This window comes from Colossoma macropomum, unplaced genomic scaffold (assembly GCF_904425465.1).
Source record: "Colossoma macropomum unplaced genomic scaffold, Colossoma_macropomum, whole genome shotgun sequence".
NCBI lineage: Eukaryota > Metazoa > Chordata > Actinopteri > Characiformes > Serrasalmidae > Colossoma > Colossoma macropomum.
In genome coordinates, this window is record NW_023494807.1 from 20,734,325 (window position 1) to 20,750,616 (window position 16,292).

Sequence of the window (16,292 nt, forward strand, 5' to 3'; positions counted from 1 at the left end):
TTATGCAAGTGGATTATCTTACATCTAATCCAGTGAAAAATATCTCCTAAAAAAACAGTCAATGATACTGTATGACTTTTTTGACTGGAAATAAAATGATCGAGAGGTGCACTCAAAAATGAACCAACAAGGTTATTTTACTTACAGTGGGAAAAACATTGTCAACTTGTAATGGAAGAGAATGTAACATGATTTTTTCCCATTTTGGAGAATTTCTGTTGGTCCATCCATCATGAAATTTTGACACAATGCACAGGGTAACAAGACTATATACCCTATATGTATATATATATATATGTGTGTGTGTGTGTGTGTCTGTCAGTCCCTGTCTGTCTGGGAACCCAATGCTAACCCATAAGGAAGTTTCTATGCTGTTGCATCACCTTGCCTTCAGCAGCAGTAAAGCATCGGCTCATCAGAGTGGTCAAACGTTTCTGTGGGAAACTCTGCTTTCTCTCTTTTTTTCTGGACAGAAAAACACGGCAGCCCCCACACCTTCCCTAAAACTGCTGTCAGAGGCTAGACAATGCAGTGAAAAGCTTGCCGGCCAGTACTGCTAAAGAGGCCGATTAGCGTTTGTTTGAACTCTTTCATCTCTGGGGTCTCTTTTTTTCTCTCCCCCGCCCTCCGCCCCCTCATCCCTCACTCCAAAAAGATGATGTCATCAGACAAAAAACTATTTCAATGCGCCCAGAGCACTGAACTCACACAACAGTCTACACTGTTTTATTATGTAATGAGTTACACCATGGAGATTTAAGTGTTATTAACAGGACAACAGTCTTTGTGTTTAGCTTTTTTAAATGTATTATTTCAATTTTTTTATTGAAACATACTAACTAGAGTTATTAACATACATTAGAGTTCAGTAGTTTGGAATCACGATTCAAAGGTTTGAAGTCAACCTCTTTAATAAAATAAAATCTAAAACTGTTGTAGATAAGTTTCATTTGTATGAAGTTCTACTAGCTGTAAAATATTTCGTCTGAAGTTCTAATAAAATTAATAGAATAAATCTCTCATATTTAAAATGAGATCAGCCTGATAACTCATAAGTAAATAACTACAAAATATTTCCCTTTTCATGTGCCTATAATTCATCTCTAAGACTTGCACTTTATTCTTACTGCACTTTATTTCATAGCATTGCACCTTTTAATAAGCTACTTTTAATAACGTACGCCTTTTGTCTTTAATTTCCATTTAAAGTTTTATATTTTGCTTTTATGTACTTTGTGTTTCCTTTGAGTCATTTGCTTTATTTCTTTAAGTTGTTGCACTTTGTATCTTTTTATCACCCTTTATTAGCACTGTAGAAATAAACTTGCCTTGTTTATAAATATATGATTATAGGGCATTATTTATTTTTTAATAACTTAAAAAATGTTATAGCATTTTAAGCTTATAGTATTTCAGTCTACACAATATAAGTTCTGATTGAACAAAATAACAGCAATTATTAATATAACAAGTGAATGATAGTTTATACTGTATTTATCTATTGATATTATATTAATTAATAACTTCCAAAGTATAGATTTTTTTTCAAGAAGACACCAGGTATTTTTAGACGTTTTATTGACTGAGTTTTTTTGGGATTTTTTGGGAACAAAAAGTTATAAAATCAGATTTTGTAAAATGAAAATGTTCATATTATTGAACTTATACTGTATAGATTTTTGTCTGCTTTGAGATTTGATCACCACTTCTAAAAGGTGAGGGATTCTGGATATTAATTGTATGTTAATTTTATCACATATAATATTTTGTCTTGTTTACAGCTTTCTAATTGAAATGTATGATGTTGAGAACTAGCATCATGATATAATTCTATATATAATTGATTTTATAGTATTGTTTATATTTGTTGTGTGGAAATGTTCTAAACTGAGCCTGCTGGATTATTCTCAGCCTTCAGATACAAATTTCATTGCAGGCAATTGTATTCGGGCACTTGCTTTTGAAAATAATATACTTTCCTCACATATATCCACTACAAATTTACACACATAACATCATTTGACTTTGTCCTTATAAATACAATTAAAAAAGTATATAGGCATAAACACAGATAAGCCGCAGGGCAGACACATAGACTTAGCATGTCCAGTTGGCCTGACTGCATGTCTTTGGACCCAGGGGAACCCCACGCAGACACGGGGAGAACATGCATGCAAACACCACCTTAGAAAGGACCCCGGTCACCAGGGAATCAAACCTAATCTACCCACTGCACCACCATGCTGCCCCAGAAACTACACTATATGAAAATATACATATACGTCATGGTTTAAAATGAAATTAAGTCAAATTTATAAATTTAAAATTAAAAATATAAATGTTCTTGTGCAAATTAGACCTGGTGTCATTATAAAAGATTGGGAAGATTTCACATTCAAAAGTTCTCAGGTTCAACATTATTAAACAATATTTTAACGGAAAAAGCTGTAGAGCCTTAACAAATAGCTTAAACATCCCTATCAGAACAACTGGTTGGATAATATACAACTGGTAAGCTCATGTAAGCACAGCTAATTGTCCCTGCACAGGTGCACCACGCAGGATCTCTCTTAGGCTAATGATAAAGCAGCAGGAACAACAGCAGGAACAGCAGCTCTCCAGAGAACAATAAGTAATAAACTGCACCACAATCAGCTCCATTTCTACACTCCTTGCAAAACTCTTCTGCTTAAAAAAATTTGGAACAGTGTACTCTGGTCAGATGAAACACCAACAGAGCTCTGTGGTGACAATTCAGCTCAATCACGTTTGGAGAAAGAAGGGTTGTGCCAAGAATACCAGGTGGGAGCATCATGATATAGATTTACTGCAAACAGTACTGGGGCATTACACACCATTTAAGGAAACATAACGCGGCTGTCGGAACAAAACCTTGTATCTCCATTTTTGTAGTTTTTCAGTTTTTGACATTATTTGAAAATACTTGTTACCCTTTAATTTCACGATGATTGGACCAAAGGAAACAGCCCAAAATGACTTGGAAAAAAGTCTGGTTCCATTGACTTACATTTAAAGTAAAGTATGTTTTTTCATTCTCCTGTAAAGTTACCATTTTGGAGATACAGGGTTTTGTTCCAAAACAGTGATAAATGTATTGAAGTACGAAGAGATATCAAGACATGGCCTAGCCAACCTCCTGACCTGAATCCTACTGAAATTTTATGGAGAACTTTGAAATTCTGATTCCAACATCAGAACCCTTGTAACCTTACGGAATTTAAGACATTTGTCAGGAGGAATGAACCAAAAAAAACTAATTACACCTTGACATACACGTGTCAGTGCTGAAATTGCCAACAATGGCAACAAAGTGCTTTTTTTACAATTCTAATTTTTAAATATATCTTTGTTTATGCTTAATTTTTTGTACATATTTGTAAATACAAAGTCAAAAGACAGTATGTGTATTAACTTAAAGTGGATATATACACTGGAAATGTATTAACCCCTTAAAATACCAGAGCTATTACACACTAAAGCTTATTATCAAGTAACTACAGGGACTTCAGTGCAAACTGGCTGAGGTATTGTTAGGTCCACAAGCCATCAGATTCCTCAACTCCCACGGACTGAATTGAAGGACACGCACACGCACACACACATATACAATATGTGACTAACTCAATCCCCACTTCTTGCAGTTCCAAATGGAGTCTGGAACACTGTATTTAAATATAATTACTGCATTTCACTGAAATACTTGTAGATCTGAATACTTGCATTTTTGCACATTTTACTTCACTTTAACAATGTTAGCTGCTAGAATTACTGTAGCAACCAAATACTGTATACCATTGCTGCTCTGGTTGCTACCTCAGTGACTACTATGCTTATATATGCTAGACTATCTGCTAAGCTGCTAATATGTCATAGTATGTTACATCCTCCTTTGCACAGCTCCACATACTCTCAGTACTGTGTACCTCCTGTGTTCTGTTTTGTATTTATTGTAAGTCTTTCGTATTTATTTATTGTACTATATTGTTTGCACTGTGCTTATTGTATTGTCTCGCACTTGTGTTCCTGAGTTGCACCATGGTCCTGGAGGAATGTTGTTTCATTTCACTGTGTACTTGTATACAGCTGAAATGATAATAAAGCCTGACTTGACTTGACTTGACTTGACTTGACTTGAGGTTATAGAAGTGTGTCATAAAACTTTGGGCTTGCTGTTGGGCTCTGGCCATTTAAGGGGTTAAATAACAAAAACAACAGTATCTGAATACTTACTGTATATAAGCCATCAACACTTGCCAATGAGAAAACCGCAATAAAACTGTTCAGTTTTCCAGCTCTGACAAAAAAGATATTCAAACCCAATTCTTCATTTGTTCAACAGCTGACTGTTCCACCTTTCATATTCATGGGCCCTATTCATAGGTTGAATCTGTCTGCTGGCCAAAGATCCTGTAATGTTAGCAAGTAGAGAGTAAATTAGAGAAATAGTTTGGCCTTTCATATCTCATTACTGTACTGAAGAATGTCCAAGCCATAATGATTTTTAGTGAAATTTGTAAGTGTAAAGGAGTGTCTTTCATGGAGAAACAAATCTTCCTCACTTTTTAAAAATAAAGGCATATACTATACATTACTATATGTAAACAAACACTGTGAAACCAAACTACTCCTTCCTCAGTCCATACATGGGAACTAAGTTGCAAAAATAGCCTGATTTGATTTCTCTGTTTTTATCATGCCACAAAAGCCTGTGCATTTACATAGATCCATTAATTCAGCCTACAGCAGTTTAGCCCCACCCATTCACAGTGTCATTATAAGGAATTATTAGGACCCATTTTGTATCTACTTTTTTTGGCGATGTCACAAAAATCAACACATTTACACATACCTGCCTATCTGGCTTACAGTAGTTCAGCTTCACTCATTTATAAGGAGTGTTTTAGTCTGGACTGTTTCTTGAAGGAGCCAATTAGGCGGTCAACTAGAATAGAGGTCCTTTTCATGTATCAATTTTAAAGGCACAGTTGAAAAACAGCCTGTTTACCTATAAGACATAGGGAATAGAAAACAGTCATGTAAAGATGCATTATGACTATCTGTGGAACATAAACCTGCATAAATGTCAGAAGTGGACAGTGGAAAAATGTAGGATATGAATCCTTTAAATGGCATTCCTAGAAGTGGTTAAATGTGTGATGTGTCCATACCACAGAATGAGAGGCCTGATGGCTTAGTCTTTGTATTTATATGTAAGCTAGCGAGATAGGCTCACTTCCTATTCTCCTTTTTCAAATATTTTGGGAAATATATATGTCTTTAAAGTAAGCAGAAACAGTTCTAGCATACCAGAGAGCAAATGTGCAGCAGTAGAAGGTGTTAAGAAGCTTCCAGGAGATCTATAAAATGCAGCAATATACCAATAACCTTATCTAAAAAAGAACACGTTATTCTATCCACCACTCTACTTTCTCAAAACTGATAATCAGCACACCTTAGTCTGGCTGCAACTCAATATGCTAAGCAAATACCCAGAGAGAATTGCTCAGTGTGGGAATATTAGACAGCCGCTGCTTGTAAAATAAGAGTTTTCATTGTGGGCTGTTCACTTCCATAGGCTTTAAACTGCAATAGTGTATTTGACACTACAGCTTGAATCTCTGAACTATTTTCTCTGCTCTTGTACGAAGCCCACATTTTATCTAATTAGGAGGAAAAGTACAGTGTTCAAAATGCATGAAGGGTCACTCATATTCAGGCTTGTCCCTATTCTCCAAAACCAGCTGCAGACATCGCTGTAAGGGAATGCAAATGAACACAGCAGACATTGGGACAATTGGTTTTTCCCATTGGACTTTCTATTGGCCTAATCTAGGCTTAAAGGGCTGATATCACGGACAACTGAATTTTCCTTAACCTTTTTTTTTTAAATAAGAATTTGATATGTAAACCAACACATTTACATATCTTCATATTCACTAATTCAGCCTACAGCAGTTTTGTCCTGCCCATTCACACTGAAGTTATAAGGAGTCATAATGACCCATTTTGTATCCATTGTTTTAGCAAAGTCACAAAAACAACACATTTACATATACCTGTCTATTCTGCCTACAACTGTTTAGCTCCACCCACATTGAAGTTAAAAGAGGTGTTTCAACTCTGCACTGCTTTTTGAATGAAGCCCAATGCAGGGCAACCAATGAAAACAGAGTTAATTTACATATACCAGTCTTGAGGCACAGTAACAAAAACAGCTTAAGAGAGAACAAAGAGGTTCATATAAAAATGAATCATCACTGTGTTCTGGTACATAAGTGTTAGACACAGATCTGAGTGGCCCTTTAAAGTTGAAATGTAATGAATGCTCATGATATAACATACATGTTGGTTACTGACAATTAGCGTTCATTCATCATATCCACTCATTCATTATTATGTTGCAGGCTTGGTGGTGATTTTCTCCTTCCCTCAACATCCTTCCTCCACCAAGCGAACAGTGCATGGGACAATGGTGCTAGATTGAGGCTGAGATTCTGCAAAGAAATGACAATCAGTGAGCATTCAGAGGGTGCGGAGGGCCTTGGGCTGAGCAAACACAGCAAACATATGAAAAGAAAATATGAAGACGTGACTGACGTAAAGGGCAATTTTGCAGAGGTAATGAACGCGAGGGCTGAATTAGCACTCTCACAATGAGCCTATGCACGTGATTGGACTGAGAAACAGACTTCTGTTGTAAAACGTAGTGCAGCAGAGAAAACAAAGAAGATTCATGAGGACAACATGTGCACCTTTCAGAAAATCTACTGAAAAGACACTCCATAATTCTGGGAAAACAAAAAACAAGAATTCCCAAAACTGAAGCTGAAAAAATTATAGCTATAGCTATTATAGCTATAGAGAAAATGTGACTCCTCACAACCAACAAGACCTGGTAGACCAACAAAACTGTCCCCATCAGATAAACAGAACTTAAAGCTTTCATCTTTGTGAGAGAGGAGAACATCAAGCTCCACTCTTGATTCAGATCTGAAAAAAATCCACAGGTGTTTCTGCCCATCCTTCCACTGTGAGAAGACAGCTCAGCGCTATGGGTCTGAAAGGATGTGTAGCTGTCAAGAAGCCTTTACTGAGGTAATAGAGGAACATGGAAGAAAATTTGCACTACAGCACTGAAACTGGACATCTGAGATGTAGAGTAAGGTTGTATAGTAATGTGGGGGTGTCTTTAACGTCTGTGTGGGTGGTCTGAGCCATGGCAGCGGAGGCCAGGCACTGTTTACTGACAAATTTTGAAATGTACACCAAAAAAGATGGTTCTTTAAGGATTCTCTAGTAAAGAAAATGGTTCTATATAGAACCATGAACTCTCAAAGGGTTCTTTGCATCATGAAATGGTTCTTCAGATTGATGGAGAATGTGTTGTAGATTGTTCTATATAGAACCTTTTTGATAAGGGTTCTATATAGTATCAAAAAGGGTTCTTCTACTGTTAAAATGTCAGGCTTGTTACAATAGAAGAACCCTTTTGGTGCTATATAGAACCTTGATCAAAAAGGTTCTATATAGAATCTCCATCTACAACACATTCTCCATCAATCCGAAGAACTATTTCACCATGCAAAGAACCTTTTAATCATGCAATGGGTTCTAGGAGTGTTCATGGTTCTATATAAAACAATTTCCTTTACCAAAGAACCCTTGAAGAAACATCTTTTTAAGTGTGTAGAAAAGTTTGCAGTGAATCTAAATTCATAGAGTTGAATGGGATTTTTGATAGCATTCTGTAAAGCTTGTCCAACCTCACAACAGTTGCTATGAAGGAGCACATTTGTGGGTGGAGCCTGAAAAGAAGGACGGCAACTTTTAGCACTGATATAAATCTAATCCACAACTCTATGAATAAAACTACTATGATTTTTGAGAGAAACTCTTTCATAGATGTGGGAATAAAACAGAAGGTTTAACTGTTTTGAAGGATGTGTTCATGGAATACAAAGAGATGAGCCGTTACATTAGAAGCAGGATGTCTGTAGCTAAATGAAAAAGGCCAGGAGTAACACAGTAAAACTATTAAAATTCATTCATCTGTAAATCCATTATGTATTGACCAACTGACCTTAATCACAGAGGGAACACAGGAGAGTCATAGTTGTAACAGTTAAACTGTTAGTAGGTGTTGTGAGAGGCAGCAGAATTAAAGCAGCTTTAAATTGAAACATTGTCACACTCAGAGAGAGACGCTGCGCTGTGTTCAGATCTCTGGAGAAGCTCTTGTAAACACAGTTAGAATCACATTTAGAAACAACAGATGGTAAAGCCATGAGGTACTGTTCTTTTATCAGCCCTCCTTACAACAGGCCTTACACACACACAATCAGAGAGAGAGAATGAGAGAGGGAGATAGAAGAACACAGAATAGCAGAGAAAGCTCTTTTTGTACATACATTCAAATTATACATACCAATAATAATTTGACTCAAACTATTGAAATCTGCAAATAATTGCACTAAATGGCAGCAAAATAGCACTATTTGTGCTATGCACTATTTATAATGCCCTCAACAAATACTGGCACATTTGGTAATTATGAGCAAAATGAGCGGTAAAAAATAAAGCAATTCTAAAGAATGAAATCTGACTCATTTCATATTTTGTGTTTTAAAGTTTACCTGAGTGATTAGGAACACTTTGGCCATGACTTCCTAAATCACTGGAGAGTATATATGAGAGTATATATATATATATATGTCATCCATCACTGTGAGAAAGACCAGAGAAAACAGCAATGATGTGCGAAAAAAGGTTGTTGAGCTGCACAAACCAGAAAATGGCTGCAAGAAAACAGCTAAACAGTTGAAAATACCCATTTACACTATCAGGCCAATAATTTAGAAGCTTAAAACAATTGGAGATGTTAAGAATCTGCCAGGAAGAGGATGTATGTCCATACTGACCCCACACACAGTGAGGAGGCCGGTTCAAGTGGACAAAGACTCTCCAAGGATCACAGATGGGGAATTGCAGATATTAGTTAGGTCTTTGCGGTCAGAAGATCTCCCAAACTGTGATTAAATACCACCTTTATAACCACAAATTGTTTGGGGGGGTTGCCAGAAGAAAACCTCTACTGTGAAGGACCAACAAACTCAAGCTCCTGTAGTTTGCCAGACATTACTAGAACTTTCAATAGGACCATATTCTATGGTCAGATGAGACCTAAATAGAAGTTTTTGGCAACAAACATCAGAGGTGAGTTTGGCATGGACACAAAGATAGCCATGCAGAAAAGTACCCGACCCCACTGTGAAGTTTGGTGGTGGATCTCTGATGTTGTGGGGTGTTTTTTCTCCAAAGGCCCTGGACAATCTATTCAGATACATCGTACCACAAACTCCATCAAGTACCAGCAGAAATAAAATCAAAACCTGACCACTTCAACAAGGAAGCTTAAACTGGGCCATGGTTTGGATCTTCCAGCAGGACAATGATCAAAATCAACACAAAAAGGTTAACTGACCACAGAATTAGATTTTGCCATGGCCACCCCAGTCCCCTAACCTAAACCCCATAGAAAACCTGTGGGATGAGCTAAAAAGTCCATGCACCTCAGAATCTGGAGGATCTGGAGAGGTTCTATATGGAGGAGTGGTCTCAGATACTTTGCCATGTGTTCTCCAGTCTCATTAAGTATTATAGGATTGCTTTTTGAATGAAGCACAATACAAGGCAGCCAATCAGGACAGAGGTCATTTACATATATCAGTCTTAAAGGCACAGTGACAAACACAGCCTAAGGTATAAAGACAGGTTTGTGAAAAAATGATTTTGAAAATGAAAATGATTTTTGGTACATAAACCAACATAAATGTTATAAAAATGATTTTACAAATTGGAACAAGCACATAGTTAAAGCTCTACACACAGAATTCTGCACAAATATCCTCCACCTACTAAAATTATTCATAATTGAACCACTTTATTCATTACTTAATAATAAAAATCAAGACCAGTTTTAGATACAGTCCCAGTAGCAGTGCATCTTCCATTCTGTTACCCCTCCAGTGGGCCCCCTGTGTAAACGGTTAGTTGTTTGGCCTGGTCATTGTCTGTAAGAAGAACAAGACTTTCATTTGCAAATCAAATGAAGATGCCATCCAAAAAACATAAATCAAGCTTTAAAAATGCCAGGAAAAACAAAAAAGGAAGAAGAGCAAAAATGAGCCACCCAGTCTTATGGAGGTAAATGTGGGTTATAAAGATATACTTGAGCTGTTAATAGAAGAAGGTTTTACCACTGCAGCTGCACTTAAACGGAAATGATGCGGAACAAAACCTCATGTACTACTGCACATTTAAGTGTTTTTCAATTGTTCCCCCCATTATCAACTTTCAAACCCTTTGTGTTGTCGTGTTCTCTTGAATTAAAGCCAGATTACATCTATTATAACATGACTGAGTTTCACTGGATACATGAATACATGGATACAGCATGCAGTGCTTTTCAGAAGCAACAAACCTTACAATTTCAGTCAGTTGCATTCAATACATTGACACGCAGGCTTATGTTGCTTATTTTTCATAATCACAACTTGCTGCATGGCAGAGATGACAGCATGGTGAAAGTAAGAGTTGGAATTATGGAGCTATAATACAATATTTCTATGTATAAAAAAATTGGTAACACTTTATGGAGGGTACTGTTCATAAGGCTACATGACACCTACATAAGCTTGTCATGACAACTGACATAACCCTACATAAATGTTTATAAATGCTTATTACAATAGGCCTCATTCACTATAAAGGTTACATTTGCCATCTTTGATCAAGCTAAAGTAGCCTCTATGACAGATGATGGCTGGAATAAATATTTATAAATATTTATGTAGGGTTATGTCTGATGTTATGACAAGCTTTTGTAGGTGTCATGTAGCCTTATGAACACAACCTATAGTCAATTGTAGGGCAGGGGTCGGCAACCCAAATGTTAAGAAGAGCCATTTTGTCCTTTCAACCAAAATCAAACCACCTTGAGAGCCATAACATTTTATGTCCATTTGTAAATATGTCTCAGTATGTGCTAATGTCCTAGTATAGACTAAAAATACAATATAAACAAAAACTCAAACTTACTTTGCTCTGCTTTAAGCTTTAGCTCAGCTATAGCCAGTTTTCTCACATCTCCGACGGGAAACTTTTCCACAAAAGCAGAAAAGTTTCTTGTAAAAAGTCTCTCAATGTTCAATTTTTTTACGACACTGAAGTCAGCTTCTTGTTCACCAGCTTCTTGTTTGAATTTTTCAGTTCCACCTTAAACGGTGCCTGAAGTGCCAGAATGTACCTAATTCACCATTTAAGGTGGAATGGAACAATTTGACCAAGAAGTTGGTGAATGAGGAGCTGACTTTAGCTTCACAACTTTTTAGACCACTCGTCTCCACATGATCAATGTTTGTCTTTAATCTTTTTCTTTGCCTTTGCGTCTGCATTGCTGTGATGACCAGCAGCCTGCGTGCCAACCTTCACTGTTAAAGGTTGGTGTATTAGCAGTTATAGACTACATTAACTCCAGTGTTTAAGACCATTCATTGTTAAAACTGTGTTAGAATGATCAGCAAAGCTTTGTTTTACTGCAAAAGAGCATCAATTTTTTTCCTAACAATATAATTCTGCTAAGGAGCCCCAACAGGGCAGTATAAAGAGCCGCATGTTGCTGACTCCTAGTGTAGGGTAATGTTTGCAAAAATGCTAACAGTGCCACTGAAAGATAGTATCCACTGCTATTAGACATTCAGGAAAGAGCTCTAAAGTAAAGCATATAAAATCTAGTGAACACCCAATTACTCTGCTATAAAGCACTCACCAGTCAGAAGCTGAACATCAAGCATTAGGAGAATTTGTGCAGTAATAAACGACATCTTTCATAGTAAAGCTGTGACTCTGATCTACAGGAAAGGAAATAAACTTCAATGAGAGCAGAAAAGAGACACAATCACAGAACAAATGAACCACTGATTCACTTTCCTCCTTACAAAATGTCTGCAAGTCATCTGAGTGTGTATATTTTGACAAAAGAGAATTACTAGGTTATATTTTATAAAGAATTTTGAAATGTATCTCTTAAGTCTTGTTGGGAATGCAATATTTGTAAGTAAGCAGCCAAGATCTTTTCCAATGTCTGACACTGAATTTCCCTCTTGGGGTAATTTTATGTCTATTCACAGGGCTTAAAAAGATGCTTAAAATATTAGGCACAGCTCAAAAAGTCGGTATGTACATTAACACAGTTGACCTAAGATTCAATAATACTTCTCCCTTATGATTTCTCTGATTTTTCTTTTTTTATCCTGTTGCATAGTCGCTCTGCATTTGTAAAACAGCTTATCACAAAACCATTTTTAATATAAAACAATATTTTTGAAAGGTTTTATGAAGAGAAAACTTAGCACAGCTTCCAAGCTAAGAGAGTCACCTAAACTGAAAGATCTCTCTGAAGCCAGTTATTACAAATTGAGATCATTTTTCTCAGTCTAGAATAAACAGTGACACCTGACAGCTGAGACCTTTGGCAACATACTCGGGTGTTTCATACCATCTGTAACCTGCATACCATGGAAATTTTTATCCTGGATGTCAAACAAACCCAAAAACTCTTTCTTTCTTTAGGCTTTACTGCAAGCCAGATGCAAGAGAAAATATGCAATAGTCTGGAGGGCAACTGGTATTTGGTCCTTATTTGTTGTGCCAACTGAGAAATTCTTCTATTCTATTATATCTTATTCAAAAATTGCAATACCTTTCAATGGAGGATGCTTGTGAATACTAAGAGTAATTTGAAAACTAAAATGAAGAGAAAACATGAAATTGGACATCCTTGTCAAACACTACAACTCAATTTAGATCTTCTAGAAGAATGGTTATTACAATTACAGAGCCATTGATATCATTATAAACCATCTTAATGACAGACAGGAAATTATCACCAAAACCAAATAACTTCAGAGATTTAAATACTAAGTCCTGTTCAAATGCATTAGAAAAGTCTAAAAAAACAATGAAAGAGTCTGAGTCAATAAAGTCTGACTAGTCATCTAAATCAAAGACTAAATACACATTATTGCTTCTATTGTGCTCATTCATAAAGCCAGTTTGAGATTCATTATTAGTCTGTTTGCATATGTTAATGCGAGTAGCTTGTAATAAATATTTAATAAGTTATAAGACTTTCTAGCAGTGCCTCACGTTCGTTCATGACGTCAGTGAGTGTTAAACACTTCACTCGGCTAAAGAGCTGATCAGCTTGCCAACCAATCAGCACTAGTGCTATGAGCTAAATACCATGAGCTATGAGCTAGAGGTACTGCTACTAGTTGCAGTAACTCTAGCTCATGATGTCCAACACCCAATTACTATAGAACATGGAAAGATAATGTTTTCTTTCATTTTTTTGTAATGGAATACATCATTCTACTTTCCAAAATTAAAGGAAGGCCCTGCACAAATGATTAAAAGTAAGTTTTTTCGTTTTTAGCTGTTAGACTCCTTTCACCTTTAAGGACTCACTCGCCAGCGCCCTCTAGTGTTTTTGATGTAACAGGAGAAATAGGAGGTGGCCAGACTCTCCATATACTGGCTCTGGTTTCTACACTGCAGCAAGACAGAGAAATGGCCCTGTACATTAGAAGTGAAGAGCGGGCTGATACATGCAGCAAGAGATGTGACAACCTGACACAATCAGGGAAAAATTATTACTGATTATTACTTATTTGGAAGTACTTTCAACAATTTGAATCCTATTGCTTTGGCACTAGTGTAACTGCTTACATTCATGCCAATAAAGCACTGTTGAACTGAACTGAACTCAGAGACAAAGAGAGTGACAGATACATAGACAGACAGACAGATAGACAGATGGGGGGGGGGTGTAGATGCCCCAAGCGAAAATATGAAATGCCACCTCTAAAATGAAAATTATCTGTTTATTACCCCTGGATACAGTGTGTTTGTGTGTGTGTGTGTTTGTGTGTGTGTGTGTGTGTGTGTGTGTGTGTGTGTGTGTGTGTGGTTGGTTTAAAACACTGCGGAGCTGAAGGGAAATATACAGACAATGTAAGGATAGCACTTTCACTTTTCCTGCTATTCCCTTTTATTCTCTTTCTCGCTCACTCTTTCGCTTCCCTTTTTCTGTCTGTCAAACAATTCAGGACTTACTCAGACATTATTTATAGGTTATTCAGAGCTTATTCCTTATTATTTACTCTATTTATTTACGCTATTCAGGTTTTATTCAAAGGCTACTTAGAGATTATTCAGACATTTTCAGGGGTTATTCAGACATCATTTAGAGGTCATCCATGTGTTATTCAGAGGTTACTGAGATGTTTTCCAGAGGTTAAAAAGTCTTCAAAGTTTATTCAGAAGTAATTATAATATTTGGGGGTTATTAAGAGCTTATTAAGAGAAGAAGTTATTAAGATGTTATTTCAATGTCATTCAGAGTTTATTTAGTGGTTATTCTGACATTTGGGGTTATTAAGAACTTACTAAGAGATTATTAAGATGTTATCCCAATGTTATTCAGAGGTTATTCTAACACGGGTTATTAAGAGCTTATTAAGAGAAGAGATTATTAGTATATTACTCTGATGTTATTCAAAGTTTATTCAGAGGTTTGTCTGACATTTGGGGTTATTAAGAGCTTATTAGGAGGTTATGAGGATGTTATTGTGATGTTATTAAGAGGTTATTCTAACAGTATTCAGAGGTTATTCGAGGAGTGTTCAGCTGTTATTCAGACATTATTCAAATATTATTCATATCTTATTCATATGTGATTTAGAGGTTTTCTGAAATGGCAGAGATGTTACTCAGAAATACTGTCATCTATTAATCAGGTCAATCTAAAAAAAAAAGTCATCAGACATTTCATTTGTGATGATCCACAGGTGATCTGCTGTATATGAATGTCCAGTACAGGAAGTACCACAAATCAGAATCCAGACTGTTTTAATCTTGGTTTTGGAATCATTTTATATGTTTTCAAAAACATTAATTAGGTTTTAATGACTGTGTTAATTGTTTCAGTGCAGTGATGTCAGCTTGAAGAGATGTGCTAAATCAACTGAGTAAAGAAACTGCTGGCAGTCTCCCACAGGCTTTCCAAAAAACAGCTTTAAAACTGGAATTTGTGTGCCGAGTGTCAACAACAACAGCAAAAAGCTTTTCTGGGGAAAAAAAAACATGATGTGAAAAAAACAGTGAGGTGAATATAAGGTGAGGTGAATGTAATTAACATAGCCTAGCAGGAGTACATTAGGGAGTGCAGTTCAGTCTGTATGCGGATAAGCAAAGCTCCAAACTCATACTACAGTAACAGCATCTTACATCCAACAGCGTCACTGCTGCTCATTATGATTCAGAGCGATTCCATATGAGATCAGACTCTGTTCATGCTGAGTACAGGCAGGGAGGTTTATGTGAGGACAAAGACAATCATATACAAGTGAAGAGTGGGACAAAGCTGAAAGCTGAGAGAACAAAGTAAACCCTCAGCCTCTACAGAGGGGCCGAGAAGCTCAGGTACTGCACTGCTTTGCACAAATATTCACCTTACTCACTGTCTGTTCAGCAGAGCAACACTGACATCTACAGGCCTGTTAATAACCAATACACCCAAGAGCTGATCAATAGAAAATAGAGTGAAATGCTGAAAAATACAAACATAAGATGCCTATTTATGTTTGCAATCAGAAAACATCAGTGAAAAATTATGCATGTGGAAGATTTAGGCTTTAATTTCTTACATTCTAATATTTTCAGTGTCTTGTCGATGATGTGTTTGCTTAAAGGGTTGAGAAAAACTTTTTCAGTTTATTTATTTATTTATTTATTTATTTTTCTTGCTTTTTTGGATGTCGAGTTTGTGCTCTGTGTAAAAAGCAATGCATTTACATACAGATGTATGCAAAAGTTTGTGCATTCCTGGTCAAGTGACATGCTTTGTTGATAATCTAAGTAAAATACATTACATTTTCTTCTACAGGGAACACACTTCTGCACATTTTAATGTGCAATTACTGTTTATTTGCTGCATTTTACATATTGGGAAACATAGAATGTGCTCCATGGCAAAGTATATAGTTTATATTTAATTTTATTTTTTATTTCATGTTATGTATTTTCTCAACACACGTGCTCTGTGAAGAACGTGTTAAATCATTTTTTTACTTAGATAATCAACAAACTGTAAACAGCTGTTTTTCTGCCTATTCAGCCTACAGCAGTTTGGCCCTGCCCATTCACACTGA